Raw genomic sequence first — 15,049 nt, 5'->3', positions numbered from 1 at the left:
TAGCGATTGCAGACAAGTGAACCCCGAGGAAGCTGGATAGTTGAAGCAGGCACTCCAAATATTCATGCACTGCAAGGATTCACTTTCATTTTGGGACTCATCTTCTGGTTGCTGGCATTTAGTGCTAACTGATACTACCATGGTGGCAGTAATCCAGCAGAGACTGCATGTATGGTTTGCAGGTTTGCTTCCCAAGCCACTAGAAACTCGGCAGAACCCAAATCATTGTGGCATTTTCTTTCCTCCCCTGAAACATTTGGCTTTCTAAGTTTGAAAACTGAATAGACTGGGCTAGTCAAGTTTGGACCCCATATACCACCAACAGAGCTGAAGACAGAGCCCATTACTTCCCTCCACTTGTCAAAATATGTCAAATTTGCTTGATCACCACAACTTCAAAGAAAATTCTGAGGCAACTTAGAGAGGTGAATCAAATACTGCATGATTGGAATGGCTTTGGTTGTATGAGGTGGAAAGCTGCAGAGTTGGGCTGAAACTGTTCACAGAAATCCACTGGCTTGTGGTTGCCAGGCAACCACCCTGGGCTGAGATTGGCTGAACATCACTGTGTGGTGTATTTTAGGCTCTAGGTTTGAAAATTTAAAAGACTGGGGTAGTAAAATTTGGAACCCATAGACCTCAGACATACCAAAATGTTTTCCAATTACTTCCCTCCACTTCTCAAAATATGTCAAATTTTCTTGATCACTACAACTGTAAAAAAAATTCTGAGGCAACATAGCGAGGCTAATCAAATATTGCACGATTGGAATGGCTGTGGTTGTATGAGGTGGAAAGCTGCAGAGTTGGGCTGAAACAGTTCACAGAAATCCACAAGCTTGTGGTTGCCAGGCAACCACACTGGGCTGTGATTGGCTGAGCACCATTGTGAGCTGGACTTTAGGCTCTAGGATACAAGTGTGCAGTAGGAGACCTGAGTCACAATGCTGGGTGTTGCCATGGAGACCTCAGTGGCACAGAGGACCTTGTAGGGCAAGATTAAAATAGGATGAATATTCTTGGCCTGGTATGCCACAATATTCTCTCTGAAGGCTTCACTGCTCAGAATTTGTGAATGGAAATGCTTGCCAAACTACACATGGATGTACTTTCAATGGGATATGAAATATGCCAGGGCCTGGCAGATGATCTCTGCCATGTCTTATCCTTGAACATACGCTTTTCCCTTGTCATGTCTGTCATTTGGCTGAGTCCTGTTCCCTAAGCTATTCAGGCAAGACTTGCTGGCATCATTCACCTGCAGTATAAGAGCTTTTTGTGAAATTTCTCAGCAGAAATCCTCTGCAAGCACATAGCTTTGGATATGAGAGACAGTGGTGGAAGTTGAATTTCAAGGGCAGATAATTGAAAACAATGAAACAAGCCCCGAATAAGATCTTTACATGTTTCCCAGATGAATATGTTTGGAAATATGGGGGAAGATGGAGATCAAGGCTGAGAAGAGTGCACACCGATTTCAAGGTACAAAAACCAGGGAAAAACATGGGAAAGCAAGAGAGCTGGTTAATCTGATGTAAAAATCTTTGATGATGAAAGGAAAATTATATTCTCATGATGATATAATCAGGCTGTAGAAGTGAACTTCTCATGTTGGTTCTCCTATGTGTGGCCTTCTGCATTGGCCAGTGGATGCAGGACAGGAGATCTTCAGATAAATCTGGTGGAACACAAAATACTGAAAAAAAAAATTCAGCCTAAATCCTGTGTATTCCTTCCATTTGAGAACATATATGGATAATGTACGAAGTTTCAAAAGAGAAAATGTCTATTGGGTCATGGTTTCAACAATGAAATGGTCACTTCACATAACATTTTGAATTTTGCTTTTACAGTTGCTCATGTACCGGGCCTGAGTAAAGCAGAATGCAGAGTAAGCCTCTTCAATAGTTGTGCATTCCATAAGTGGTTTTAAAACCAGTGAAACCCTTTGGACTTAGTGTTTGTATTTTATTGGTTGATTGGGTTTTCAAATTGTTTCTTTTACTATTTTTAACTTTGTGACTCAGGGAAGCCCTCACTCATAGTGATTTAGACCTCTCCAAAAGCTCTGAAGTTATTCATGTAACAGCTATTACATGTTATAAGTTTCTGCTATTAAAACTTGAAATACAAAGAGACTCTGCTACTTTTCATCTAAATTCAGTGTTCGGCTAAATTCAGTGTTGGACTTTTTACAAGTCCTTTGAAATGTGTCCTACACTAGTCACTGGTCGTGCTGGAATTTACTTTCTTGTGAAGACAGGATTTGAGAAAATTGACACAAGTACAGTTTGCCACTACTCTGCACGCCTGGTTAAATATCGAGTTCCCTAAATGGTGTGCGTTTTACTTTGATCTCTGCTCACACTTGGCTCATCCAGTTAGAACCACAGGGCTCCAGGCCATAGCGTTCCAGGCCTAAACAAGAAAATTTCCATTCCGTTTTGGGAGTTCATTCCTCTCTCATAATTACTTTTTCCACAAATGTGTGCTTCAGGAGAGGCCCTGTCCAAATGTGGAGAGGCCCATTTTCATTCACTCACTTTCAGACTTTCTAAGGTTTTCAGTTACTAGAGGTTTGCCCAGACTTGCCATTGTCAAGGGACAGTGCACTTCACTTGAAGTTGTGCAGTATTACTTCATGTGTCTCCATGGAAATTCCACCAATGGGAAACTCTTGCTGTAGTCATCTCCAAGTGTTGCTGTGTAAGAAAATATAACTAACAAAGGATGTGGTTTCAAGCAGAATGAGGAAAGGAGGGATTATCTTTATTTCAGCGCAGGTTGACCTTTCAAAGAAACAGTAATTCCAATGAAATAGGAGGTAAAATCTTTTGTAAAGAGACATGGACATGACGCGCTCAACTTTATGTCACTTTTTTTAAAACGACAAGGGCATTTGAGAAATTCTTGGCTGCTGAATTGTCCCTTTTTTCAAATTTCTCTTAGGTAAGACACTCCAACTTCTTCAAACCATGGTACTGTTCCTTCCATGTAAAAAACCAAAGCAAAAAAACAAAATAAATTAAAACCAAACCCATCAAATTACATTTGAGAGCACACAATTGCTCAGCAGGCCCACTATTCAAGAAGGTAGAGGTACAGAAGCCTCAGCCTTCAGCCCATGGCCTGAAGTTTTGTCTCTATCGTGGGCCCTCAATTCCCTGGCATGTCCACATTAACTCATGAATCTTTACTCATTTCCTCTTCAAATGCACAGGATCCAATATATTTGAACCCTGTTCACCTGGGCTGTAATCATCCAAGGACACACCAGAGGAAGGGCAGCCACCCACTTGCCTGGGGCCTTGGCGCTTATCACAATAGAAATGGACACCTGAACAAGGGGAGCCAAAACAAAGAGAGGCATATTCCTAAAGCCTGAAGCACAGAAGCTACCTATAGACCAGTAGTGCGATTTCACAAATTATGTAAGAATCTCTATGCACATGCTTGGCATGGTGGCTCATGCCTATAATCCCAGCAATCTGGGGGCTGAGGTGGATGGATCCTTGGGAGTTCCAGTCCATCTTGGGCTACGAATTTATCTCAAGGCCTCTTTCAACAACTACATAAGATGCTGTTTCCAAAAAGAGGACAACAGAAACCTAGACACACTTGGTCTAGGTCCCTGGGTTCACTACATGAGTTGTGGAGTCTAAATATTCCATGCCATGAGAAAATACCTGGGATTTTTAGGGAAAGGGGCATTTGCATCCCTTTTCTAAGGGTTTCCCTTTCACCATGTTACATTTGAATTCTGGGAAAACCTGCTGGTGATAAGCTATCTAGCATTACGTTGGTTTAGGTATTGAGCCAGTACCTCATGTTTAGTGTCCAGGGTTGTGCTGGAATGGCTGAAGACCTCCTTGAAATAGCGATTGCAGACAAGTGAACCCCGAGGAAGCTGGATAGTTGAAGCAGGCACTCCAAATATTCATGCACTGCAAGGATTCACTTTCATTTTGGGACTCATCTTCTGGTTGCTGGCATTTAGTGCTAACTGATACTACCATGGTGGCAGTAATCCAGCAGAGACTGCATGTATGGTTTGCAGGTTTGCTTCCCAAGCCACTAGAAACTCGGCAGAACCCAAATCATTGTGGCATTTTCTTTCCTCCCCTGAAACATTTGGCTTTCTAAGTTTGAAAATTGAATAGACTGGGCTAGTCAAGTTTGGACCCCATATACCACCAACAGAGCTGAAGACAGAGCCCATTACTTCCCTCCACTTGTCAAAATATGTCAAATTTGCTTGATCACCACAACTTCAAAGAAAATTCTGAGGCAACTTAGAGAGGTGAATCAAATACTGCATGATTGGAATGGCTTTGGTTGTATGAGGTGGAAAGCTGCAGAGTTGGGCTGAAACTGTTCACAGAAATCCACAGGCTTGTGGTTGCCAGGCAACCACCCTGGGCTGAGATTGGCTGAACATCACTGTGTGGTGTATTTTAGGCTCTAGGTTTGAAAATTTAAAAGACTGGGGTAGTCAAATTTGGAACCCATAGACCTCAGACATACCAAAATGTTTTCCAATTACTTCCCTCCACTTCTCAAAATATGTCAAATTTTCTTGATCACTACAACTGTAAAAAAAATTCTGAGGCAACATAGCGAGGCTAATCAAATATTGCACGATTGGAATGGCTGTGGTTGTATGAGGTGGAAAGCTGCAGAGTTGGGCTGAAACAGTTCACAGAAATCCACAAGCTTGTGGTTGCCAGGCAACCACACTGGGCTGTGATTGGCTGAGCACCATTGTGAGCTGGACTTTAGGCTCTAGGATACAAGTGTGCAGTAGGAGACCTGAGTCACAATGCTGGGTGTTGCCATGGAGACCTCAGTGGCACAGAGGACCTTGTAGGGCTGTTGGGAGCCGCAGCCCCGAGCCCGGTCGCCTCACTTGGCGGACGTGAGGCCTGTAGTAAAGAGTGAGGCCTGAGGTAGATTACCCCTCCCATCGAACACGTTAGTTTCCTGCTTACCGTGTAAACAACCCGCTCAACAATATAGTCTGCCTGGCAACTGATGATGTTAGCCAATCAGCTTGCCTTGCTTACTTTAACATGATTGGACACTGTACCCGTATATATACCGGTGCCACCCCTGGGCGGAAGTAGAAGCCAGATAGAAGCCCGGAAGTAGAAGCCCAAAAGGAGCCGCGGAGAGCGGACCGGTAGAGGCTTTGGGGCAGGCTGAAGCACAAAAGGAGCCGCGGGGAGCGGACCAAAGGAGGCTTCAGCTGGGAGAACCCAGGGCAGGCCGTACGGAGAAGAAAAATAAAAAGAAAAGGTTGTCCACTACCAGACTTTGTCGTGTGTCCTTCCTGCCGGCCGGGAGCGGACATCGACATTTGGTGGCCCGCCCGGGGACTGATCACCCCCGAGACGTGAAGTGGACAACGCTCCAGTACAGAGCTGCGAGACAGGTGAGTTGGGGATAAGCCTGGGCTCTGGGTGGCGCGCACCTACAGGGCTTTTAGACTCCCCTCAGGCTCACGCGTAAGTGGCGGATTTCTTGGGCCTCACGCGGTGAGTAACATATTAAAAAATGGGAAACATGCTAGGTAGCGGCACTAAGAGCGAGGGTGGTTGTGGAGAAAGCTCTCAAGAGCTTACAAAAGTACGCAGGGTATTTGAGCAGGCCCAGTCAGGGAGCTCCCAAGAGGTGTCCGTCAAGGGGAACAAGGATGCTAAGGAGGAGGACGGGGCTCTAGCCTCGGAGTCGTCTGACTCCGAGGACGAGGGAAAGTTGAATGGCAAGGAGGCCAAAGAGACCAGCTGTCAGGAGCCTAAGTCGCTCAATAAGGAGTCGCAGGGTTCTTTTCCAGCGTCACGCCGCGAATTGCGCTCTGCTCAACCTGGTCTGCGGAGGAGTAGAGAGCTCCTGAGTGCGCCCCGGCGCGAGAGGGAGGCGAAGCCTTCCGCCCCACCTTGGGGGCCGTTTCCGGAGGCGATTCCTCGCCACGAGGCGGCCGCCTGGGAGCTCTCTCCCCTTTCGCCAGAACAGGAAGTGATGCACGGGCCCCCATTTTCCGCCCAATCACGGCCGCCGTCTTATGCTCCGCCGCCGGCGGGTCGGTATTTTTACAGGCGGCTTTGGCAGGGGGGACGCTTGTCTCATGAGGTACATCCACCTGGGATAGATAGTGGCCCCTACGAGATATTTCCTGTACAAGTAGCTATGGGCCAGGGACGCAATGTATGGGAGCCTTTTGAGATAAAACAGATTAGAGAACTTAAAAATGCAGTTACAACCTTTGGGCCGACTGCGCCTTACACCATTGCCATGCTGGAGAATCTGTCTTCTGGGCCCCTCACCCCCGCGGACTGGATTCAGCTGGCAAAGGCGTGTCTGCCCTCGGGTAGTTACCTGGATTGGCGAGCCTGGTATACAGAGTTCTCTGCAGAGCAGGCTGAGAAAAACGCCAATCGAGGAAACCGGGGGTGGAACAAGGAAATGCTTATGGGAGAAGGTCGGCACGCTGATGACCAGACCCAGTTCCCCGGCGCTGTCTATGAGCAAATCAATGCCATAGGACTCCGCACCTGGAAGCAAGTAAGTGGTGCTGGAACAGCCTCCTTGTGTCTTTCAAAAATAATTCAGGGTACCACAGAGCCATTTGTTGACTTTGTGGCCCGAATGCAAGATGCTGCTGATAAAATATTTTCTGATCCGGGAGTGGCTCGACCGCTGGTAAGGCAGCTGATTTTCGAACAGTGTACAAAGGAGTGCAAGGCAGCGATAGCTCCTCATAAGAACAAGGACCTCAATGCCTGGATTAGGATATGCAGAGAGATAGGGGGGCCGCTCTCCAACTCGGGAGTGGCTGCTCTCCTGGCCGCGGCTGTACAGCAGAGGGGACCTCGCGGGTTAGAAGGGAAATGTAAGGCTAAAGGGTGTTTTGCCTGCGGGGAGCCAGGACACATTAAACGTCACTGCCCAAACAATGCAGATGCTAGGCCTCGTCCTAGGAATGAAGAACCATATGTTTGTGGGCGATGCAAGAGGGGATCACACAAAGCTGAGGAGTGTAGGTCGGTCTTTGATGCTCAGGGCAACCGTATTTGTGGACGAGATGCTAGAGGGCCAAAAAACGGCCAGAGGGGGCCCCCTTCACAGGCGGGCCCCCGCCCCAGAGACAGGACAGCTCAGGGTGGCAGCCTTCAACAAGGGCCACCCCTGGGTCAGCAGGTGTGGACCTCAGTGTCGCCTCCAGACTTATATGGGTGTTCATCTTGTCATTTGTCACTCAGCACCCTATAATTTTTCCAAAGGTTACTGCCTCTGAGCCATTAGTCCCAGCAACTACAATATATACAGATGGCTCCAAGACGGGGATAGGCGACTATGTGATCCTAGGCAAGCCCCCGGTTACCATACAATTTAAACCAGATCAGCCTCAGGTGGTGGAACTGCAGATCGTTAAAATGATTCTTGAACGGTTCTCAGAAGCCATTAACATTGTCTCCGATTCTAGGTATGTGGTCAATGCTATGCAAGTGCTTGAGACTGCCGGTTTAATTAGATCCACTTCCACAGTGGCTGGACTGTTCCTGTCTATCCAGACATTGCTTCAGAACAGACACCATAAGGTCTTCACCACCCACATAAGAGCACATACATCCCTGCCAGGGCCTATGGCACAGGGGAATGCGGCTGCTGACACTGCCACTCGCCCGTTATGGATTTTTACCTTACTAACACCAATCGAGCGAGCCCGTGCCTTCCATGATAAGTTTCATGTCAACGCCAGGACACTAGCAAACCATTTCCATGTTTCTAGAGCAGATGCACGAGATATCGTGCGACTATGTGACTCCTGTGCCACATACAAACCTGCCATACCGATGGGAGTAAACCCTCGAGGTTTGATCCCTGGTGATGTTTGGCAGATGGACATCACACATATACAGGAGTTTGGGACTCTTAAATATGTTCATGTTTCCACAGACACCTGTTCTCGCGTCATATTTGCAACAGCAGAAACAGGTGAAAAAGTGTCTAATGTGATCAATCATTGCCTGGCAGCTTGGGCCACATGGGGCAAACCAAAAATATTAAAAACTGATAATGGACCAGCCTATATAGGCAAAGCTTTCAATGAGTTCTGCAAAATGATGGAGGTTCAATTAAAACATGGTATCCCATACAATCCCCAAGGTCAAAAAATCATTGAGAGGGCTCATAGAAGCCTCAAAGAAATTTTACAAAAACAAAAAGGGGGAGTAGGCCAAGGCCTGCCTCCAAAGGCGCGGTTATCTACGGCATGACAATGGATGGGCCCGGATCCGGTGGTTAGGAACCGAGGCGCGGTTTGTGTTTTCCCACAGGAATCGGGACGAGAACCACTGTGGATACCGGAGAGACTGACACGGGCAACAAAGCCCTCGACTGAAGATCAGACCTGCCCTACTGGAGATCCATCACAGACCAACCAACAAGATGAACAGAAATAGCGGTAGCCCGAAATGGACAAGAAGATCCTCAGGCATATGCATGGCTTGCTCAATTGGCCCACGACCGAGTCTAGATATGGCGGGCATCCCTCATTCTCCTCCATAAGGTGACAATACACAGCAGGGTAGGTGAGTCAATGACGGGTAAGAGCGTGCCTCCCCAGCACGACTCGACCTAAGCCAGGCCCTACCCCATCCTGCACGTAAGCCGCTGGACTGTTAGATGCTGCCCAGGTCTAAATTTCTCTCCGAGGGGATTTCTTTACGGAGAGAAAATGAGTGCAAGCTTGTGTGCATCCAGGTTCCGTCCAGTTTGTGCCTGGCCCTAGAAAAAGGACGAGGGCCTCAGGGCCTTGGCAGACCATGGGACGGCCGACCAGGGTCTAAGCCAAGGACCTACGGTGGGCCTACACATAGGGCATAAGCCTCTGCACCCAGTCCAGGAAGGGCTACGATGCGCACATTCATAAAAAATAAAAAAGGGGGAGATGTTGGGAGCCGCAGCCCCGAGCCCGGTCGCCTCACTTGGCGGACGTGAGGCCTGTAGTAAAGAGTGAGGCCTGAGGTAGATTACCCCTCCCATCGAACACGTTAGTTTCCTGCTTACCGTGTAAACAACCCGCTCAACAATATAGTCTGCCTGGCAACTGATGATGTTAGCCAATCAGCTTGCCTTGCTTACTTTAACATGATTGGACACTGTACCCGTATATATACCGGTGCCACCCCTGGGCGGAAGTAGAAGCCAGATAGAAGCCCGGAAGTAGAAGCCCAAAAGGAGCCGCGGAGAGCGGACCGGTAGAGGCTTTGGGGCAGGCTGAAGCACAAAAGGAGCCGCGGGGAGCGGACCAAAGGAGGCTTCAGCTGGGAGAACCCAGGGCAGGCTGTACGGAGAAGAAAAATAAAAAGAAAAGGTTGTCCACTACCAGACTTTGTCGTGTGTCCTTCCTGCCGGCCGGGAGCGGACATCGACATAGGGCAAGATTAAAATAGGATGAATATTCTTGGCCTGGTATGCCACAATATTCTCTCTGAAGGCTTCACTGCTCAGAATTTGTGAATGGAAATGCTTGCCAAACTACACATGGATGTACTTTCAATGGGATATGAAATATGCCAGGGCCTGGCAGATGATCTCTGCCATGTCTTATCCTTGAACATACGCTTTTCCCTTGTCATGTCTGTCATTTGGCTGAGTCCTGTTCCCTAAGCTATTCAGGCAAGACTTGCTGGCATCATTCACCTGCAGTATAAGAGCTTTTTGTGAAATTTCTCAGCAGAAATCCTCTGCAAGCACATAGCTTTGGATATGAGAGACAGTGGTGGAAGTTGAATTTCAAGGGCAGATAATTGAAAACAATGAAACAAGCCCCGAATAAGATCTTTACATGTTTCCCAGATGAATATGTTTGGAAATATGGGGGAAGATGGAGATCAAGGCTGAGAAGAGTGCACACCGATTTCAAGGTACAAAAACCAGGGAAAAACATGGGAAAGCAAGAGAGCTGGTTAATCTGATGTAAAAATCTTTGATGATGAAAGGAAAATTATATTCTCATGATGATATAATCAGGCTGTAGAAGTGAACTTCTCATGTTGGTTCTCCTATGTGTGGCCTTCTGCATTGGCCAGTGGATGCAGGACAGGAGATCTTCAGATAAATCTGGTGGAACACAAAATACTGAAAAAAAAAATTCAGCCTAAATCCTGTGTATTCCTTCCATTTGAGAACATATATGGATAATGTACGAAGTTTCAAAAGAGAAAATGTCTATTGGGTCATGGTTTCAACAATGAAATGGTCACTTCACATAACATTTTGAATTTTGCTTTTACAGTTGCTCATGTACCGGGCCTGAGTAAAGCAGAATGCAGAGTAAGCCTCTTCAATAGTTGTGCATTCCATAAGTGGTTTTAAAACCAGTGAAACCCTTTGGACTTAGTGTTTGTATTTTATTGGTTGATTGGGTTTTCAAATTGTTTCTTTTACTATTTTTAACTTTGTGACTCAGGGAAGCCCTCACTCATAGTGATTTAGACCTCTCCAAAAGCTCTGAAGTTATTCATGTAACAGCTATTACATGTTATAAGTTTCTGCTATTAAAACTTGAAATACAAAGAGACTCTGCTACTTTTCATCTAAATTCAGTGTTCGGCTAAATTCAGTGTTGGACTTTTTACAAGTCCTTTGAAATGTGTCCTACACTAGTCACTGGTCGTGCTGGAATTTACTTTCTTGTGAAGACAGGATTTGAGAAAATTGACACAAGTACAGTTTGCCACTACTCTGCACGCCTGGTTAAATATCGAGTTCCCTAAATGGTGTGCGTTTTACTTTGATCTCTGCTCACACTTGGCTCATCCAGTTAGAACCACAGGGCTCCAGGCCATAGCGTTCCAGGCCTAAACAAGAAAATTTCCATTCCGTTTTGGGAGTTCATTCCTCTCTCATAATTACTTTTTCCACAAATGTGTGCTTCAGGAGAGGCCCTGTCCAAATGTGGAGAGGCCCATTTTCATTCACTCACTTTCAGACTTTCTAAGGTTTTCAGTTACTAGAGGTTTGCCCAGACTTGCCATTGTCAAGGGACAGTGCACTTCACTTGAAGTTGTGCAGTATTACTTCATGTGTCTCCATGGAAATTCCACCAATGGGAAACTCTTGCTGTAGTCATCTCCAAGTGTTGCTGTGTAAGAAAATATAACTAACAAAGGATGTGGTTTCAAGCAGAATGAGGAAAGGAGGGATTATCTTTATTTCAGCGCAGGTTGACCTTTCAAAGAAACAGTAATTCCAATGAAATAGGAGGTAAAATCTTTTGTAAAGAGACATGGACATGACGCGCTCAACTTTATGTCACTTTTTTTAAAACGACAAGGGCATTTGAGAAATTCTTGGCTGCTGAATTGTCCCTTTTTTCAAATTTCTCTTAGGTAAGACACTCCAACTTCTTCAAACCATGGTACTGTTCCTTCCATGTAAAAAACCAAAGCAAAAAAACAAAATAAATTAAAACCAAACCCATCAAATTACATTTGAGAGCACACAATTGCTCAGCAGGCCCACTATTCAAGAAGGTAGAGGTACAGAAGCCTCAGCCTTCAGCCCATGGCCTGAAGTTTTGTCTCTATCGTGGGCCCTCAATTCCCTGGCATGTCCACATTAACTCATGAATCTTTACTCATTTCCTCTTCAAATGCACAGGATCCAATATATTTGAACCCTGTTCACCTGGGCTGTAATCATCCAAGGACACACCAGAGGAAGGGCAGCCACCCACTTGCCTGGGGCCTTGGCGCTTATCACAATAGAAATGGACACCTGAACAAGGGGAGCCAAAACAAAGAGAGGCATATTCCTAAAGCCTGAAGCACAGAAGCTACCTATAGACCAGTAGTGCGATTTCACAAATTATGTAAGAATCTCTATGCACATGCTTGGCATGGTGGCTCATGCCTATAATCCCAGCAATCTGGGGGCTGAGGTGGATGGATCCTTGGGAGTTCCAGTCCATCTTGGGCTACGAATTTATCTCAAGGCCTCTTTCAACAACTACATAAGATGCTGTTTCCAAAAAGAGGACAACAGAAACCTAGACACACTTGGTCTAGGTCCCTGGGTTCACTACATGAGTTGTGGAGTCTAAATATTCCATGCCATGAGAAAATACCTGGGATTTTTAGGGAAAGGGGCATTTGCATCCCTTTTCTAAGGGTTTCCCTTTCACCATGTTACATTTGAATTCTGGGAAAACCTGCTGGTGATAAGCTATCTAGCATTACGTTGGTTTAGGTATTGAGCCAGTACCTCATGTTTAGTGTCCAGGGTTGTGCTGGAATGGCTGAAGACCTCCTTGAAATAGCGATTGCAGACAAGTGAACCCCGAGGAAGCTGGATAGTTGAAGCAGGCACTCCAAATATTCATGCACTGCAAGGATTCACTTTCATTTTGGGACTCATCTTCTGGTTGCTGGCATTTAGTGCTAACTGATACTACCATGGTGGCAGTAATCCAGCAGAGACTGCATGTATGGTTTGCAGGTTTGCTTCCCAAGCCACTAGAAACTCGGCAGAACCCAAATCATTGTGGCATTTTCTTTCCTCCCCTGAAACATTTGGCTTTCTAAGTTTGAAAATTGAATAGACTGGGCTAGTCAAGTTTGGACCCCATATACCACCAACAGAGCTGAAGACAGAGCCCATTACTTCCCTCCACTTGTCAAAATATGTCAAATTTGCTTGATCACCACAACTTCAAAGAAAATTCTGAGGCAACTTAGAGAGGTGAATCAAATACTGCATGATTGGAATGGCTTTGGTTGTATGAGGTGGAAAGCTGCAGAGTTGGGCTGAAACTGTTCACAGAAATCCACTGGCTTGTGGTTGCCAGGCAACCACCCTGGGCTGAGATTGGCTGAACATCACTGTGTGGTGTATTTTAGGCTCTAGGTTTGAAAATTTAAAAGACTGGGGTAGTCAAATTTGGAACCCATAGACCTCAGACATACCAAAATGTTTTCCAATTACTTCCCTCCACTTCTCAAAATATGTCAAATTTTCTTGATCACTACAACTGTAAAAAAAATTCTGAGGCAACATAGCGAGGCTAATCAAATATTGCACGATTGGAATGGCTGTGGTTGTATGAGGTGGAAAGCTGCAGAGTTGGGCTGAAACAGTTCACAGAAATCCACAAGCTTGTGGTTGCCAGGCAACCACACTGGGCTGTGATTGGCTGAGCACCATTGTGAGCTGGACTTTAGGCTCTAGGATACAAGTGTGCAGTAGGAGACCTGAGTCACAATGCTGGGTGTTGCCATGGAGACCTCAGTGGCACAGAGGACCTTGTAGGGCAAGATTAAAATAGGATGAATATTCTTGGCCTGGTATGCCACAATATTCTCTCTGAAGGCTTCACTGCTCAGAATTTGTGAATGGAAATGCTTGCCAAACTACACATGGATGTACTTTCAATGGGATATGAAATATGCCAGGGCCTGGCAGATGATCTCTGCCATGTCTTATCCTTGAACATACGCTTTTCCCTTGTCATGTCTGTCATTTGGCTGAGTCCTGTTCCCTAAGCTATTCAGGCAAGACTTGCTGGCATCATTCACCTGCAGTATAAGAGCTTTCTGTGAAATTTCTCAGCAGAAATCCTCTGCAAGCACATAGCTTTGGATATGAGAGACAGTGGTGGAAGTTGAATTTCAAGGGCAGATATTTGAAAACAATGAAGCAAGCCCCGAATAAGATCTTTACATGTTTCCCAGATGAATATGTTTGGAAATACGGGGGAAGATGGAGATCAAGGCTGAGAAGAGTGCACACTGATTTCAAGGTAGTAAAACCAGGGAAAAACATGGGAAAGCAAGAGAGATGGTTAATCTGATGTAAAAATCTTTGATGATGAAAGGAAAATTATATTCTCATGATGATATAATCAGGCTGTAGAAGTGAACTTCTCATGTTGGTTCTCCTATGTGTGGCCTTCTGCATTGGCCAGTGGATGCAGGACAGGAGATCTTCAGATAAATCTGGTGGAACACAAAATACTGAAAAAAAAAATTCAGCCTAAATCCTGTGTATTCCTTCCATTTGAGAACATATATGGATAATGTACGAAGTTTCAAAAGAGAAAATGTCTATTGGGTCATGGTTTCAACAATGAAATGGTCACTTCACATAACATTTTGAATTTTGCTTTTACAGTTGCTCATGTACCGGGCCTGAGTAAAGCAGAATGCAGAGTAAGCCTCTTCAATAGTTGTGCATTCCATAAGTGGTTTTAAAACCAGTGAAACCCTTTGGACTTAGTGTTTGTATTTTATTGGTTGATTGGGTTTTCAAATTGTTTCTTTTACTATTTTTAACTTTGTGACTCAGGGAAGCCCTCACTCATAGTGATTTAGACCTCTCCAAAAGCTCTGAAGTTATTCATGTAACAGCTATTACATGTTATAAGTTTCTGCTATTAAAACTTGAAATACAAAGAGACTCTGCTACTTTTCATCTAAATTCAGTGTTCGGCTAAATTCAGTGTTGGACTTTTTACAAGTCCTTTGAAATGTGTCCTACACTAGTCACTGGTCGTGCTGGAATTTACTTTCTTGTGAAGACAGGATTTGAGAAAATTGACACAAGTACAGTTTGCCACTACTCTGCACGCCTGGTTAAATATCGAGTTCCCTAAATGGTGTGCGTTTTACTTTGATCTCTGCTCACACTTGGCTCATCCAGTTAGAACCACAGGGCTCCAGGCCATAGCGTTCCAGGCCTAAACAAGAAAATTTCCATTCCGTTTTGGGAGTTCATTCCTCTCTCATAATTACTTTTTCCACAAATGTGTGCTTCAGGAGAGGCCCTGTCCAAATGTGGAGAGGCCCATTTTCATTCACTCACTTTCAGACTTTCTAAGGTTTTCAGTTACTAGAGGTTTGCCCAGACTTGCCATTGTCAAGGGACAGTGCACTTCACTTGAAGTTGTGCAGTATTACTTCATGTGTCTCCATGGAAATTCCACCAATGGGAAACTCTTGCTGTAGTCATCTCCAAGTGTTGCTGTGTAAGAAAATATAACTAACAA

General features: G+C 45.4%; 1 long non-coding RNA gene across 1 annotated transcript; it reads left to right on the top strand.

Moving 5' to 3' along the window:
- Positions 1-4,875: 4,875 nt before the first annotated feature.
- LOC134475127 (uncharacterized) lies at positions 4,876-9,387 on the top strand. The gene is made up of 2 exons (XR_010046096.1): positions 4,876-5,431; positions 8,337-9,387. It is a non-coding gene; the product is annotated as an uncharacterized LOC134475127 (long non-coding RNA).
- The last annotated feature ends 5,662 nt before the right edge of the window (positions 9,388-15,049 follow it).

Source organism: Cavia porcellus, unplaced genomic scaffold (genome assembly GCF_034190915.1).
Source record: "Cavia porcellus strain 051 isolate PalLab524CR breed Dunkin Hartley unplaced genomic scaffold, mCavPor4.1 scaffold_88, whole genome shotgun sequence".
In the NCBI taxonomy this organism is placed as follows: domain Eukaryota; kingdom Metazoa; phylum Chordata; class Mammalia; order Rodentia; family Caviidae; genus Cavia; species Cavia porcellus.
The sequence above is the reverse complement of the archived record's forward strand: the minus strand, read 5'-3'. Positions and strand labels throughout refer to the sequence as shown.